General features: G+C 40.3%; 1 protein-coding gene and 1 long non-coding RNA gene across 3 annotated transcripts in view; one reads left to right on the forward strand and one right to left on the reverse strand.

Moving 5' to 3' along the window:
- ECHDC1 (ethylmalonyl-CoA decarboxylase 1) overlaps positions 1-10388 on the reverse strand; it is a 58851-nt gene extending 48463 nt beyond the window's left edge. The window contains exon 1 of one of the 2 annotated variants that reach the window (XM_049902969.1): positions 9830-10002. The gene's annotated coding sequence lies outside the window, so the exon portion shown is untranslated. Of the gene's footprint in view, positions 1-9829; positions 10003-10153 lie in introns of those variants that run through there. The other variant, XM_049902875.1, reaches the window with a different exon arrangement.
- The window catches only part of LOC126086848 (uncharacterized), a 58996-nt gene continuing 54725 nt past the window's right edge, over positions 10307-14577 (forward strand). The window contains exon 1 of the long non-coding RNA XR_007519617.1: positions 10307-10371. This is a non-coding gene — a long non-coding RNA (uncharacterized LOC126086848). The remainder of the gene's footprint in view (positions 10372-14577) is intronic.

Consider the following 14577-nt stretch of genomic DNA (forward strand, 5'->3'; position numbering starts at 1 on the left):
ACTTGTGTATATTTTACCACATCCCACCTCCCCCTATCCCTCCGCTCCCAAGCCGGCTTCAGTGGCTGACTTCCCTGGGCCTGAGATAGACCCTGTTGAGCACCTAGAGCCATCCTCCCGGCCTTGGAGAAGGAATAAATTTGCAACTGGGGGAAAAGTTAATTTGCCAGCTCCACTAACTGGGGGAGCTGAGGACAGAAGCGGCTCCTGTCCAGGCATAAATGGTCCATGGACATTGAGTACCTTACCCCTCTACACGGACCTGTATGGGCCTATTTCAGGAGAATAGGCCCTTGTTGGCAGACTCCGACCATTTCAGCTATGTGGCAGAGAGCTGGGTGCTTCGCGTTTCACATTGCTTTGCCTATTAAACAGGGTCCCCACCCACCCATATCAGGGGCCTAAGGACTGGTAGCTTCACTCAGGTCACCCAGCCACCCACAACAGGGGTCCAAGGATAACTGGTACCTCCCAGTCCTTACAACCAAAAACACTGGGTGCCCATGGTCCGTCTGCAGAACCCGCCAACTTGTATGCTCTAGGGAACAGGGACACGCTTTCCTCAGAGACACATGGGGGATGATTCTCAGCCCCCTGCCTTGTTCAGAGTGTGATCCACTGCTGCAACCGGATACCGGTACCTACACCAATCATGCCTGCCCCTCTAAGACTGTAGGACAGAGCCTGTACTACTCACTTGATGATCAGCTACCCGGACACCTGAACTGAATTCATACAAGAAAAGTGAATGGACTTCTATATTGATATACCTGATAACTGCTCTAGCCATCTGGGGACAGGACGTCAGAGGTCCAAAGGTGAAAATAATCAAGCTAGCTCACTCAAGCAACCCATCTGGGCATATCAAAACAAAAGAAAACAAGAAGCTAAGACACAGTAAGCGAACATAAAATAAACTAATACAAAAACTTATAGATGGCTCAGAGACAACAGTCAATATCAAGTCACATAAAGAAACAGACCATAATCGTCTCAACAAGTTCTCAAGACAAAGAATCCAGGACTATTCTAGATGAAAGTGAATTCCTGGAATTACCAGAGGCAGAATACAAAAGATTAACATACAGAACCATTCAAAACATCAGGAAGGAAATGAGGCAATATGCAGAACAAGCCAAGGAACACACAGATAAAGCAATTGAAGAAATTAAAAAGATTATTCAGGAACATAATGAAAACTTTACTAAGCTGGAAAAATCCATAGAGAGACAGCAATCAGAAATTCAGAAGATTAATAATAAAATTACGGAAGTAGACAAATAAATAGAAAGTCAGAGAGGCAGAATTGAGCAAGTGGAAGGCAGAATTTCTGAACTTGAAGATAAAGCACTTGGCACTAACATATTTGAAGAAAAATCAGATAAAAGAATTAAAAAAAAAAATGAAGAAACCTTAAGAGTCACGTGGGATTCTATCAAGACAACCTACAAGTGACTGGAATACAAGAACAGGGAGGGATAACAGAGAACGCAAAGAGAATTGTTGAAGATGTGTTGGCAGAAAACTTCCCCGATATCGTGAAAGATTAGAAGATACCTATCCAAGATGCTCATCGAACTCCACATAAGGTAGATGTTACAAGAAAGTCACCAAGACATATTACAACCAAACTTGACAAAATCAAAGATTTTGAAATGCAGAATTCAAAGAGAATTTGAAGAGCAGCCTGGGATAAACAAAAAGTCACCTACAAAGGAAAGCCAATAAGAATAAGCTTGGACTACTCGGCAGAAACCATGCAGGCAAGAAGGCTATGGGATGACTTATATAAAAACTGAAGGAAAAAAATTGTCAGCCAAGAATCATATATCCAGCAAACTGTGTCTCAAATATGAGGGTGAAATTAGGATATTTCCAGATAAACAGATGCTTAGGGAATACGTAAAAACCCAACCAAAATTACAAGAAATACTAAACAGAGTTCTTTGGTTAGAAAATCAGTAATATTGGGTTATCACCCCAAGATTAGAACACTGGGCAGAGCAATAAGAAGTCAACCCAGACAGGGAAATCAAAAAAATAAATCAAGAAGGAAAAAAACACACTCAAAACAGGATAACAGCAATGTTATTCCATAAAAGAAGACAACATTAAAACAATAAAGAGGGACTAAGAAATGTAGTCGTGTATCTTCCATATGGAGAGGAGGATAAGGCGATGCAAAGAAATAAAAGTTAGGCTTCAATTAAGAAAAATAGGGCTAAATAACAAGGTAACAACAAAGGAGAAAAACTATCCTACACATCGAAATAAAATACAAGAAAAAAATAGAGACTCAGCAGAAACAAAATCAATAACAACGAATATGAGGAAAGGACAATATATAAAGATAATCTACTCAGCACATAAAATTAAGTGGGAAAAAGAAACTGTCAACAACACACAAAAAAAGACATCAAAATGATACCGCTGAACTCATAAAGAGACAGAGAGTGGCAGAATGAATTAAAAAACACAATCCATCTACATGCTGCCTAAAGAGACACATTTTAGACTTAGAGACACAGACAAACTAAAACTCAAAGGATGGAAAAAAAATATATCAAGCAAATCATAATCAAAAAAGAGCAGGAGTGGCAATATTAATTTCTGACAAAATAGACTTTAAAGTTAAATCCATCAGAAAGGATAAGGAAGGACACTATATAATGATTAAAGGGACAATATACCAAGAAGATATAACCATGTTAAATATTTACACACCCAATGACAGGGCTGCAAGATACATAAAACAAACTTTATCAGCACTGAAAAGTGAGATAGACAGCTCCACAATAATAGTAGGCGACTTCAACACGCCACTTTCGGTGAAGGATAGGACATCCAGAAAGAAGCTCAATAAAGACACGGAAGATCTAAATGCCAAAATCAAACAATTTGACCTCAGAGACATACAGAACACTCCACCCAACAGCAACCAAGTATACTATCTTTTCTAGTGCACATGGAACATTCTCTAGAATAGACCACATATTAGGTCATAAAGCAAGCCCTTAGCAGAATCCAAAACACTGAAATATTACAAAGCATCTTCTCTGACCAAAAGGCCATAAAAGTGGAAATCAGTAACAGAAAATCAGGGAAAAGAAACACTTGGAAACTGAACAATACCCTGCACAAAAAAGACTGGATTATACAAGATATTAAGGATGGAATAATGAAATTCACAGAATCCAAGGAGAATGAAAACACTTCCTATCAGAACCTTTGGGACACAGCGATAGCAGTGCTCAGAGGTCAATTTATATCAATCAATGCACACATACAAAAAGAAGAAAGGGCCAAAATCAAAGAATTATCCCTACAACTTGAACAAATAGAAAGAGAGCAACAAAAGAAACCCTCAGGCACCAGAAGAAAACAAATAATAAAAATTAGAGCTGAACTAAATGAAACAGAAAACAGAAAAACAATTGAAAGAATTAACACCACCAAAAGCTGGTTCTTCGAAAAAATTAACAAAATTGATAAACCATTGGCCAAACCAACAAAAGAAAAACAGGAGAGGAAAAAAATAGCCTGAAGAAGAAATGAGATAGGTGATATTACAACAGGCCCACCTGAAATTAAAAGAATCATATCAGATCACTATGAAAAACTGTACCGTAGCAAATTTGGAAACCTAGAAGAAATGGATGAATTCCTAGAAACACACTATCTATCTAAACTAACACAAACAGAGGTAGAACAACTAAATAGACTCATAACAGAAGAAGAGATTGAAAAGGTAATCAAAAAACTCCCAACAAAAAAAAAGCCCTGGTTCCGACGGCTTCACTGCAGAGTTCTACCAAACTTTCAGAAAAGAGTTAACACCCCTACTACTAAAGGTATTTCAAAGCATAGGAAATGACGGAATACTACCTAACTCATTCTATGAAGCCACCATATCCCTGATACCAAAACCAGCTAAAAAAAAGACACCACAAAAAAAGAAAATTACAGGCCTATATCCCTCATGAACTTAGATGCAAAAATCCTCAACAAAATTCTAGCCAATAGAATTCAACAACATACCAAAAAACTAATTCACCATGACCAAGTGGGATTCATACCAGGTATGCAAGGATGGTTTAACATTAGAAAGATAATTAATGTCATCCATCATATAAATAAAACAGAAGACAAGAATCACATGATTTTATCAATTGATACAGAAAAGGCGTTTGACAAAGTTTAACACCTATTCATGATAAAAACTCTCAGCAAAATAGGAAGAGAAGGAAAATTCCTCAATATAATAAAGGGCATTTATACAAAGCCAACAGCTAACATTATCCTAAGTGGAGAAAGCCTGAAAGCATTCCCCTTGAGATCGGGAACCAGACAAGGATGCCCTTTATCACTGCTCTTATTCAACATTGTGCTGGAGGTCCTAGCCAGAGCAATTAGGCTAGATGAAGAAATAAAGGGCATCCAGATAGGTAAGGAAGAAGTAAAATTATCTCTATTTGCAAATGACATGATCTTATGCACAGAAAACCCTAGGGAATCCTCAAGAAAAATACTGAAACTAGTAGAAGAGTTCAGCAGAATATCGGGATACAAGATAAACATATAAAAATCAGTTGGATTCCTCTACACCAACAAAAAGAACATCAAAGAGGAAATCACCATTTACAGGAACCCCCAAGAAGATAAAATACTTAGGAATAAATCTTACCAGAGATGTAAAAGACTTACACAAAGAAAACTACAAAACACTTCTGCAAGAAACCTCCATAAGCAGAAAAACATACCTTGCTCGTGGATAGGGAAACTTAACATTATAAAAATGTCTATTCAACCAAAAGCAATCTACAAATTTAAGGCAATTCTGATCCAAATTCCAGTGACATTCCTTAATGAGATGGAGACACAAATCACCAACTTCATATGGAAGGGAAAGAGGCCTCGGATAACTAAGGCATTACTGAAAAAGAAGAATAAAGTGGGAGGCCTCACTCTACCTGATTTTAGAACCTATTATACCGCCACAGTAGTCAAAACAGCCTGGTACTGGTGCAACAACAGATTCTAGACCAATAGAATAGAATGGAGAATCCAGACATAAATCCACCCATGTATGAGAGGTTGATATTTGACAAACGCCCCCAAACAGTTAAATGGGGGAAAGACAGTCTTTTTAACAAATGGTGCCGGCATAACCGGATATCCATCTGCAAAAAAAAAATGAAACAAGACCCATACCTCACTCCATGCACAAAAACTAACTCAAAATGGATCAGAGACCTAAACATAAAATCTAAAACAATAAAGACCATGGAAGAAAAAAACAGGGATGCTAGGAGCCCTTATACATGGCATAAACAGTATAGAAAACATTACTAACAATACAGAAGAAAAACTAAATAACTGGGAGCTCCTAAAAAATCAAACCCCTATGCTCATCCAGAGACTTCACTGAAAGAGTAAAAGGATTACGTACAGACTGGGAAAAAGGTTTTAGCTATGACATTTCTGATCACCACCTGATCTCTAAAACCTACATGATACTGCAAAAACTCAACTACAAAAAGACAACCCAATTAAAAAATGGGCAAAAGATATGAATAGACACTTCACTAAAGAAGACATTCAGGCAGCTAACAGATACATGAGGAAAGGCTCACCATCATTAGCTGTTACGAGAAATGCAAATCAAAACTACAATGAGATTTCATCTCACTCCAACATGTCTGGCATTAATCCAAACAACACAAAATAATAAATGTTGGAGAGGCTGTGGAGAGACTAGAACACTTCTACGCTGCTGGTGGGAATGTAAAATGGTACAGCCACTCTGGAAATCGATTTGGCGCTTCCTTAAAAAGCTAGAAATAGAGCTACCACACAATCCAGCAATCCCACTCCTTGGAATATATCCTAGAGAAATAAGAGCCTTTACACGAACAGATATACACACGCCCATGTTCACTGCAGCACTGTTTACAATACCAAAAACATGGAAGCAACCCAGGTGCCCATCAACAGATGAATGGATGAATAAATTATGGTATATTCACACAACGGAATACTACGCATCGATAAAGAACAGTGATGAATCTGTGAAACATTTCATAACATGGAGGAACCTGGAAGGCCTTATGCTGAGTGAATTTAGTCAGCTCCAAAAGGACAAATATTATATAAGACCACTACTATAAGAACTCGAGAAACAGTTTAAGCAGAGAAGAAAACAATCTTTGATGGTTACGAGCAGGGGTAGGGAGGGAGGGTGGGAGAGGGGTATTTACTAATTAAACAGTAGATAAGAACTACTTTAGGTGAAGGGAAGGACAACACACAATACAGTCGAGGTCAGCACAACTGGACTAAACAAAAAGCAAAGAGGTTTCCTAAATAAACTGAATGCTTCGAAGGCCAGCATAGCAGGGGCAGGGGTTTGGGGACCATGGTTTCAGGGGACATCTAAGTCAATTGGCATAATAAAATCTATTAAGAAAACATTCTGGATCCCACTTTGAAGAGTGGTGTCTGGGGTCTTAAACAATAGCAAGCGGCCATCTAAGACCATCGATTGGTCACAACCCACCTGGATCAAAGGAGAATGACGAACACCAAGGGCACAAGGTAATTACAAACACAAGAGATAGAAAGGACCACATAAACCAGAGACTACAGCAGCCTGAGACCAGAAGAACTAGATGGTGCCTGGCTACAACTGATGACTGCCCAGACAGGGAACACAGCAGAGAACCCCTGAGGGAGCAGGAGAGCAGTGGGACACAAACCTCAAATTCTGGTAAAAAAGACCAGACTTAATGGTCTGAGTGAGACTAGAAGGACCCCGGTGGTCATGGCCCCCAGACCTTCTGTTGCCCCAGGACAGAAGCCATTCTCAAAGCCAACTCTTCAGACAGGGATTGGCCTGGACAATGAGTTGGAGAGGGATGTTGGTAAGGAGTGAGCTTCTTGGATCAGGTGGACACTTGAGACTATGTTGCCATCTCCTGCCTGGTGGGGAGGTGAGAGGGTAGAGGGGGTTAGAAGCTGGCGAAATGGACGTGAAAAGAGAGAGTGGAGGGAAGGAGTGGGCTGTCTCATTAGGGGGAAAGCAATTGGGAGTATATAGCAAGGTGTATATAAGTTTTTGTGTGAGAGACTGACTGGATTTGTAAACTTTCACTTAAGGCACAATAAAAATTATATATATATATATATATATATATAAACGAAACAGTAATGTTTTTGGCTCTTAGGAAGTCTTTGGTCTATCCCTGAAATGTGAATTTTCCAAGAAAATTCTATAATAAATATTTAATACATCCTTTTCTCTATCAAATCCATTTTCATTGTGCTTTCTTCTCATTTCCCTTGCCCTTTCCACTACTAATTTTCCCTTCTTATCTTCCCTCACATTCCTTAGTTCATGCCAAAGTATTACGAGAAAAATTCAAGAACACTTCTTAAGCCTACAAAGTTTGCTGAGCCCATGTTTAGGATTTCAATTCCAGAAATTCAATAATAGCCTATTGTGTATGCTTTCATGCCAATTTCCTTACTAACGTATGAGAGTAAACAAGAGTCCAATAATGAGGACAGAACAAAGGCTTTACCAGAAACCAACCCCGGTGCTGTCTGAATTGATTCCAACGGGTGTTAGCCAATATTAAACTAGCAGTATAGTCACTGAAAGCACACACAAACAAAGCTAAATGTTCCGGTTCTGTACAAGCATGTGGGTAAAATGTAATGAAGCAACAAACCTAAGGCAGGTAGTAAAAAATGAAAAATATTTTAGAATGTCAACATACACGCAGTCCCTGGGTTATGAACAACAGATGTACAGACAACTTGTACTTAAACTTGTGATAAAGCCAATTACATTAAAAACTTGAGTTAAATACAATGGTTTGTAGTAAGGAACGTATGCATTATGGTACTCTGTAATGCTCATGAATATACTGTGAGCCTTGGAACCATTTAAGTGTTTCATATGCATAAAAAAACCAAACCAAACCCACTGCCGCTGAGTCACTTCCAACTAATAGCGACCCTATAGGACAGAGAAGAACTGCCCCATAGAGTTTCCAAGGAGCGCCTGGTGGATTCGAACTGCTGACCTTTTGGTTAGCAGCTGTAGCTCTTAACCACTACGCCATGAGGGTTTCCTTCATAAAATATATACTATATACTAAAACAAACATTTGACTAACTGATGCTAACTAAGAACTGTATATACCTGTTCCAACTTACCTACAAAGTCGACTTAAAGAAAGACTTAGGAACGGATCTCGTTGGTAACGTGGAGACTGCCTGTATAATCTGTCTTTCAAGATTCCATTTAATTTTAAGCTTTCATTATATAAACCTACCTTTCAAGTTTTTTTTTTTTTTCAAGTTTTATTACATGCTACCCACATTCCTCTCCCTCACACAGCCACAGTGAAATTCTTTCAGATCCTCAAATTCTCCAAGTTTTGTCTTCATTCCAAGTCTCTGTATACGTAAGCTGTCTACTTGTAAGGAGTCCCTGGGTGGCAGAAGCAGTCTGCAATCAGCTGCTAACCTAAAGGTTGGCAGCTCAAGCCCGCTCAGCAGCACTACAGAAGAAAGGCCCAGCAATCTGCTTACATAAAGATTAAAAAAAAAAAAAAAACCCAATTACAGCCAAGAAAATCCTATGTAACAGCTCTACTATGCGACATACGGGGTCAGCATAAGTTGAAACTGACTCAAAGGCAAGGGGTTCTGCCTGTCACACTTTCCTCCAAAGAAATTCCTTGCCACCTCCTCTGACATTCTCAACTATATCTTTACTTCCTACTCTCACAACCTCATCATAACTTACACTCACATTTTGCTCCAATACTTCTTTAACCAAATCTTCCCACTGGGTTTAGCTTTAAGAGGTATTCTGCATTGCTGGGAACAGTGCCTAACAAATACTAATTTCCAGGAATGATTTTCTTAAACTAAATTCCATATAGGGACTTAAGAATCCGGCCACAAACCAACACTTCAACTGCTCCATTTATTAGTCCCACAACTTACCCCTTCTCAACTCCACGTGAGGACAAGCTGGTTTCTCCTACTGAGATGGGGTCACTGACACTGCGAGAATTTATCATCACTAATCCTTCATATCAGAACCCAATAAAATGTCAAGAAAGGATCTGCTGATTAATCACCAGGCTTCTCCCTCCCCCAGATTTCACAATTACATTTCTCCCATAAGAGGAAATAGAGAGTTCCAGGTCTTCAAAGAAGCAGTTCTTTGTTGTTCCTGCCCACACTGCCTTTATCTATACATTTCTACCACCTAGAGCAACAGCTAGTATGTAATAGATTCTCAGATTTCTAAGTAAAATAAGGAAGGTGGAGGGGAGATAGATTTAGATGTTCTCTCTAGGTCTTTATCAGCCTTTTTGTAAGTAACTCATCTCTGATTTTAATCCCCTCTCCTGTATACGTGTGCAGCATTAAAAAGATATTGTGGCTTAATTTGGAAGAATTCCAGCATGAGAGAACCCACACCGGAAGATGGGTTGGTTACTTTTTGCTAAAAAGTTAGCTGCCCTAAACGAATAAGATTAATTTTAGTTAAGCACAAGATAATAAGTAGAGAGAAAGATAATTATAGAGGTCTAAGAGAAAACTGTACCTACTTAGCACAGGGCCTTCAAAATATTCAGGTTTTATTACTGCGCTGAAATCAAAACTCTGTATTCTTTTGAATACGTTAAAATTGCCTATTTCCCCCGCGTTCTTAAGAAAGTTGTACTCATCTTTCTCATCACACCGGTAAGAGTATGAACCCAGGTTTTACACTAGTGCTGCACACAATAGTTCAGGCTTCATTCACCTTGGAGGAGCCCTGGTGGCGCCACGGTTAAGGCGTTGGCAGTTGGGGCCGACCAGCCGCTCCGCTGGAGAAAGATGTGGCAATCGGCTTCCAAAGGGCAGTTCTACTCCCCTTTTATGGGCCCTATGAGTCCGAATAGTGGTTAAGAGCTACTGCTGCTAACCGAAAAGCCGGCAGTTGGAATCCACCAGGCGCTCCTTGGAAACTCTATGGGACAATTCTACTTAGTCCTATAGAGTCGCGATAGACTACGGTAGTGGGTTTGGTTTGTTTTTGTCTGAGTCCGAATCGACCGGAAGGCAGCGGATTTGGTTTCGTATTCACCTTGCAGCGTCGGTCAGAGGCCCTCGGTACCTGCGTTTCCAGACCAGCAAAAAGCCGCAAAGTTGAGGCAGATCGTCGGTTACAATTCGTGTGGAGAAACTCTAAAATCCCTTCCCCAGCGACACAGGATTCTGTCCCATCTCTGAGGATACATAAAGCGCATCCAGGCGCCGGATCCGACGCTCTTTCCGCACGGCCCAGAAACCGGACGTGGTGAGGTAAATGCCTTTTCCAGGGACCTTTTCTGCAGTGCCCGGAAATCCCGCCCTACCGCGAAGCGTCCGTTTCCCGCCGACTGGACGGCGCTGGGTTTTTTGTTTTGTTTTGTTTTTTTAAGTCGCCTTCTATCCATCTTGGTGTTGATGGCCGGGCTCGGAGACTGACTCTTTGTGCACGCGTTTTTGCGTTTTTGGTTCTGCCACGCAGAGTTGGGGCAGGAGGGCAGCCGCTGAACCCCTGTTCTTTTCGTGTATGGACTTGGGAACTTGGGAAAGAAGTAGACAATTAGGGGAACATCAAATGGAAAGGGGAAAAAAGGGTAGCAAATGCTGTCCTTTTATTAGACATTTGTGTTTTTGAGACGGAAAAGGTATTTTTAGTTTTTTTTTTTTTTTTAGCAGAATACTAAATGCTGAGTGTGATGTCGTCTTATAAAGCTTGTAACTGCCCGAAGTGTTCCAGGACTGGGTGAGGTTCAGGTCCCCGCTGGCGCAGCCTGTTTGAACAGAAACCGACAAGGCCGTTAAAGCAAAGGGAAAGCGTTTATTTAGTTAGTTGGCCAATAAAGAAGCGTGCTGGGACTCCAGTCTCCAATCCAGCTCTGGGAAACTGGGCAGAGATCAGCTTTTAGAAGTCATCGTAGTGAGCAGAATCAGGAGGTTTTAAATATTCATGACTTTTGCTGATTATTCATTGTGGGTCGGGACGAGGAATTGGCATGGAAGTAAATGAAGGCCTTTTCCCTTCTGAAATATTTTTATGTAGATGACCCAAGTCCGGTGATTTTTAGTCCCCTTGGTATAATTCTTTTTTTTTGTATAAGGTTTTGCTTGGAACTTGTTTGTGACTTTTAGCTGTGGAATTACCCTGAAGTTAAAACAATGTAAAGAGTAGGGAAGTGGTTAAACAGTAGTTCTGTCCTGAAGCCCCAATATAGCCTGCCTCTACTGTTAAGGCAGAAATGCGGTCTAGCAACCACCTCAAGCTCAATAAGCCTACATTTCCGTGCTAATAACGTACCTATTGTATGCCACAGACAGGGAGTGCTTCCAAAGAAATCTGAAAGCGAAGGTCATTTTGCCAGAGAGTAGAGATTTTAGGTAGGTCTCAGGTAGTCGATAGGGCTTGAATGGGGAATATTTACAGGGAAGAATGGAGATGTTTATGATATAAAGGGAAGAAGTGGGAGCTAAGTTTCAACTGGTAGGGAGAAGTTATTACACTAAAAAAACCAAACCTGTTGCCATTGTTCCAACTCATGATGACCCTATTTGTTCCAGAGTGGAATTTTTCTATAAGGTTTTCTTGGCTGAAACCTTCACAGATACAGATCGCCGTGCCTTCCTTCCACTGCGTGGTGGGTTTGAACCACCAATCATCAGGTTATTAGTCAAGGGCAAACTGTGCCTTCTGAGGCCCTCAGAGTCGTTATTAAAGGGATTTATTTCCTATGTAATATGAAATCTGCAGTTTAATTCATTACACTTTGTTGAACAGGAAAGTCACTTGATTAAATGCTGATTTGGGAGAATTCATCTATCATTTTGCAGAGTGTGTGGGGTTCATTAGATCTATTAATTATTGTGCAGATTCTGTATGTAATTTTGGTTATTTGCAGCTTTCTAAGACTGACAACTGTGGTAAGAAGCATTGGACATTGTAATCCTTAAGGTTGTTTGTCACCTTGGCTGGGCCATGATTCCCAGTGGTTTGGCAGTTATGATGTAGCTTGACAGTGACTTCCATGATAAAATATGATATGATGTGAACACCTCCATGATGGGATCTGCTGTGAGTAGTAAATTGAAAGTTAGTGTGCTTGAGCGTATGGCCTGCATCCGATATAGGTGACCTTTCTGGCAAGGCTTGCAGGCTTTTGCACTCTGAACCCTGCAGCTGGCACCTGTTCATATGACTTCCTGTTCTTGGGACTTGAGCTAGGAGCTTACCTGCCAATCTTGGGATTCACAGCCTCTGCAATCTGTGAGCCAGCAGCCTGCCAGTTTACCTGCCAGTCTTTGGATTTGTTGGCCTCTGCAGCCTATGAGCGAGAAGCCTGTTACCTGACATGCTGATCTTGAGTTGACCAGCCCCTGCAGCTACATGAATCAAAAGCTTCCAGCCTGACCCACGGACTTGGAACTTTCCGGCTTCTACAACTGCACGAACCATTTCCTCTCTCGCCCTCTATATATATACATAAACACGTCAGACCAGTCCCTGGAGAAGGACATCATGCTTGGCCCGCGAAAAAGAGGAAGACCCTCAATGAGATGGATTGACACAGTGGCTACGACAGTGGGCTCAAGCATAACAGCAATTGTGAGAATGGCGCAGGACGGGGCGGTGTTTCATTCTGTTGTACATAGGGTCGCTGTGAGTTGAAACAGACTCAGTGGCACCTATCAACAACAACAGATGCCTCACTGGTTTTACTTTTCTAGAGAATCCAGCCTAAGATGGACATGTTGTGTAGTATCTTTCTTAAATAAATACATAACAAAGTATGCCATTTGGGGATGATGCTACTCATCCTCCCCCCCACCTTTTTTTTCCGAGTTCTTAGTTAATGACAGTTCTTAGAAAATTTATAGGCAAGCTGAGATAAAAATGTATTCAAAATTATGTAAGAGGCCATATCAAAATTGGTCTTCTTGTTCATGTAGTTGAATGAAGTTTGTGGTTGTGCATTTACCATGAGCCTAGGAATGGATGAAGTTTTGTTGTGTGCATAACTTTGCATTCAGTTTTAGAATGTGCTCACTTATTTTCCCTCACTTTTTTAATGCTATTCCAAAAATGAATAGAGCATGGCTGTCTCTGTCTCTGAGGCAAATGTTTTTGCTAATACTCATGCATGAGATTTCAAAACAAAACCATTTCTGTGCTGATTGCTTCTGGAGAGACCTGACCAAAAATCATTTTCTAAAGAATACTTGCTGCTTCATCTTGCTTCTGTGGAAAATGAGAGTTTCATTAGATTAATAAAGGGAGTTTTGCTATTTTTCAGTATTCTTTGTATGTATGTATATATATATATATATATATATATATATATATATATAAAACCCATTGCTGTCAAGTCGATTCTGACTCATGGTGACCCTATAGGACAGGACAGAACTACCCCACGGGGTTTCCAAGGAGTAGCTGGTGGATTTGAACTGCCAACCTTTTGGTTAGCAGCTCTGACTCTTAACCACTGCGCCACCAGGGCTCAATTCTTTCTGTACAAACTTTATCAAAATGGAGTTGATAATAAAAATATTTCACATTGAATAAAAACAAATTTGTAGCAGGATAAATCAACGAAAAAACCAAACCCACTGCCATCGAGTCAATTCTGACTCATAGTGACCCTATAGAGTTTCCAAGGCTGTAAATCTCTATGGAAGCAGACTGCCACATCTTTGTCCCTCAGAACCACTGGTGGTTTCAAACCGCTGACCTTTTGATTAGCAGTCGACTGCTTTAACCACTGTGCCACCAGGGCTCCTTGGATAAAGCAAAGCAAAGAACAATTCTGTTTTTGGCTTTCTACTCATCACCTCATACACTGCCGCTAAGTGGCATTTAGCTTATATAACTTAAGCCTACCAAAATTGCTTATTAAGACCAGAAATTTACAGGGCTTTGAACCAGTTCCCTCCAATTGTAACCTCTGCTGAGAATTTGCATTTCCACCCCAGATATACTGTATTAGAATCTATATCTTAACAAAATCTGCAGGCAAGTCTTATGTGTACATAAGATGTTTCAACAGAAGGGTACAGCACTCACTTGACTATGCCAAGAAATTTGGAAGACAGGTACCTCACCAACTGACTAGAAGGGATCCATATTTGTGCCCATTCTAAACAAAGGTGGTACAGCAGAATGTGGAAATTATGAAACATTATCATTAATATCACATGCAAGTAAAATGCTGAAGATACTTCATAAACAGTTGCAGCACTGCATTGACAGGAAACTCCCAGAAATTGAAGCCAAATTCAGGATAGGGCGTGGAATAAGGGATATCATTGTTGATGTCAGAGGATCTTGGCTGAAAGCAGAGAATACCAGAAAGATGTTTACCTGTGTTTTATCGACTATGCAAGAGCAATCGACTGTGTGGGTCATAACAAATTATGCGTAACATTTCAGAGAATGGGAAATCCAGAACACTTAACTGTGCTCGTGAGGAACCTGTACATAGACCAAGA

The sequence above is a fragment of the Elephas maximus genome, chromosome 1 (assembly GCF_024166365.1).
Source record: "Elephas maximus indicus isolate mEleMax1 chromosome 1, mEleMax1 primary haplotype, whole genome shotgun sequence".
NCBI classification, from domain to species: Eukaryota; Metazoa; Chordata; class Mammalia; order Proboscidea; family Elephantidae; genus Elephas; species Elephas maximus.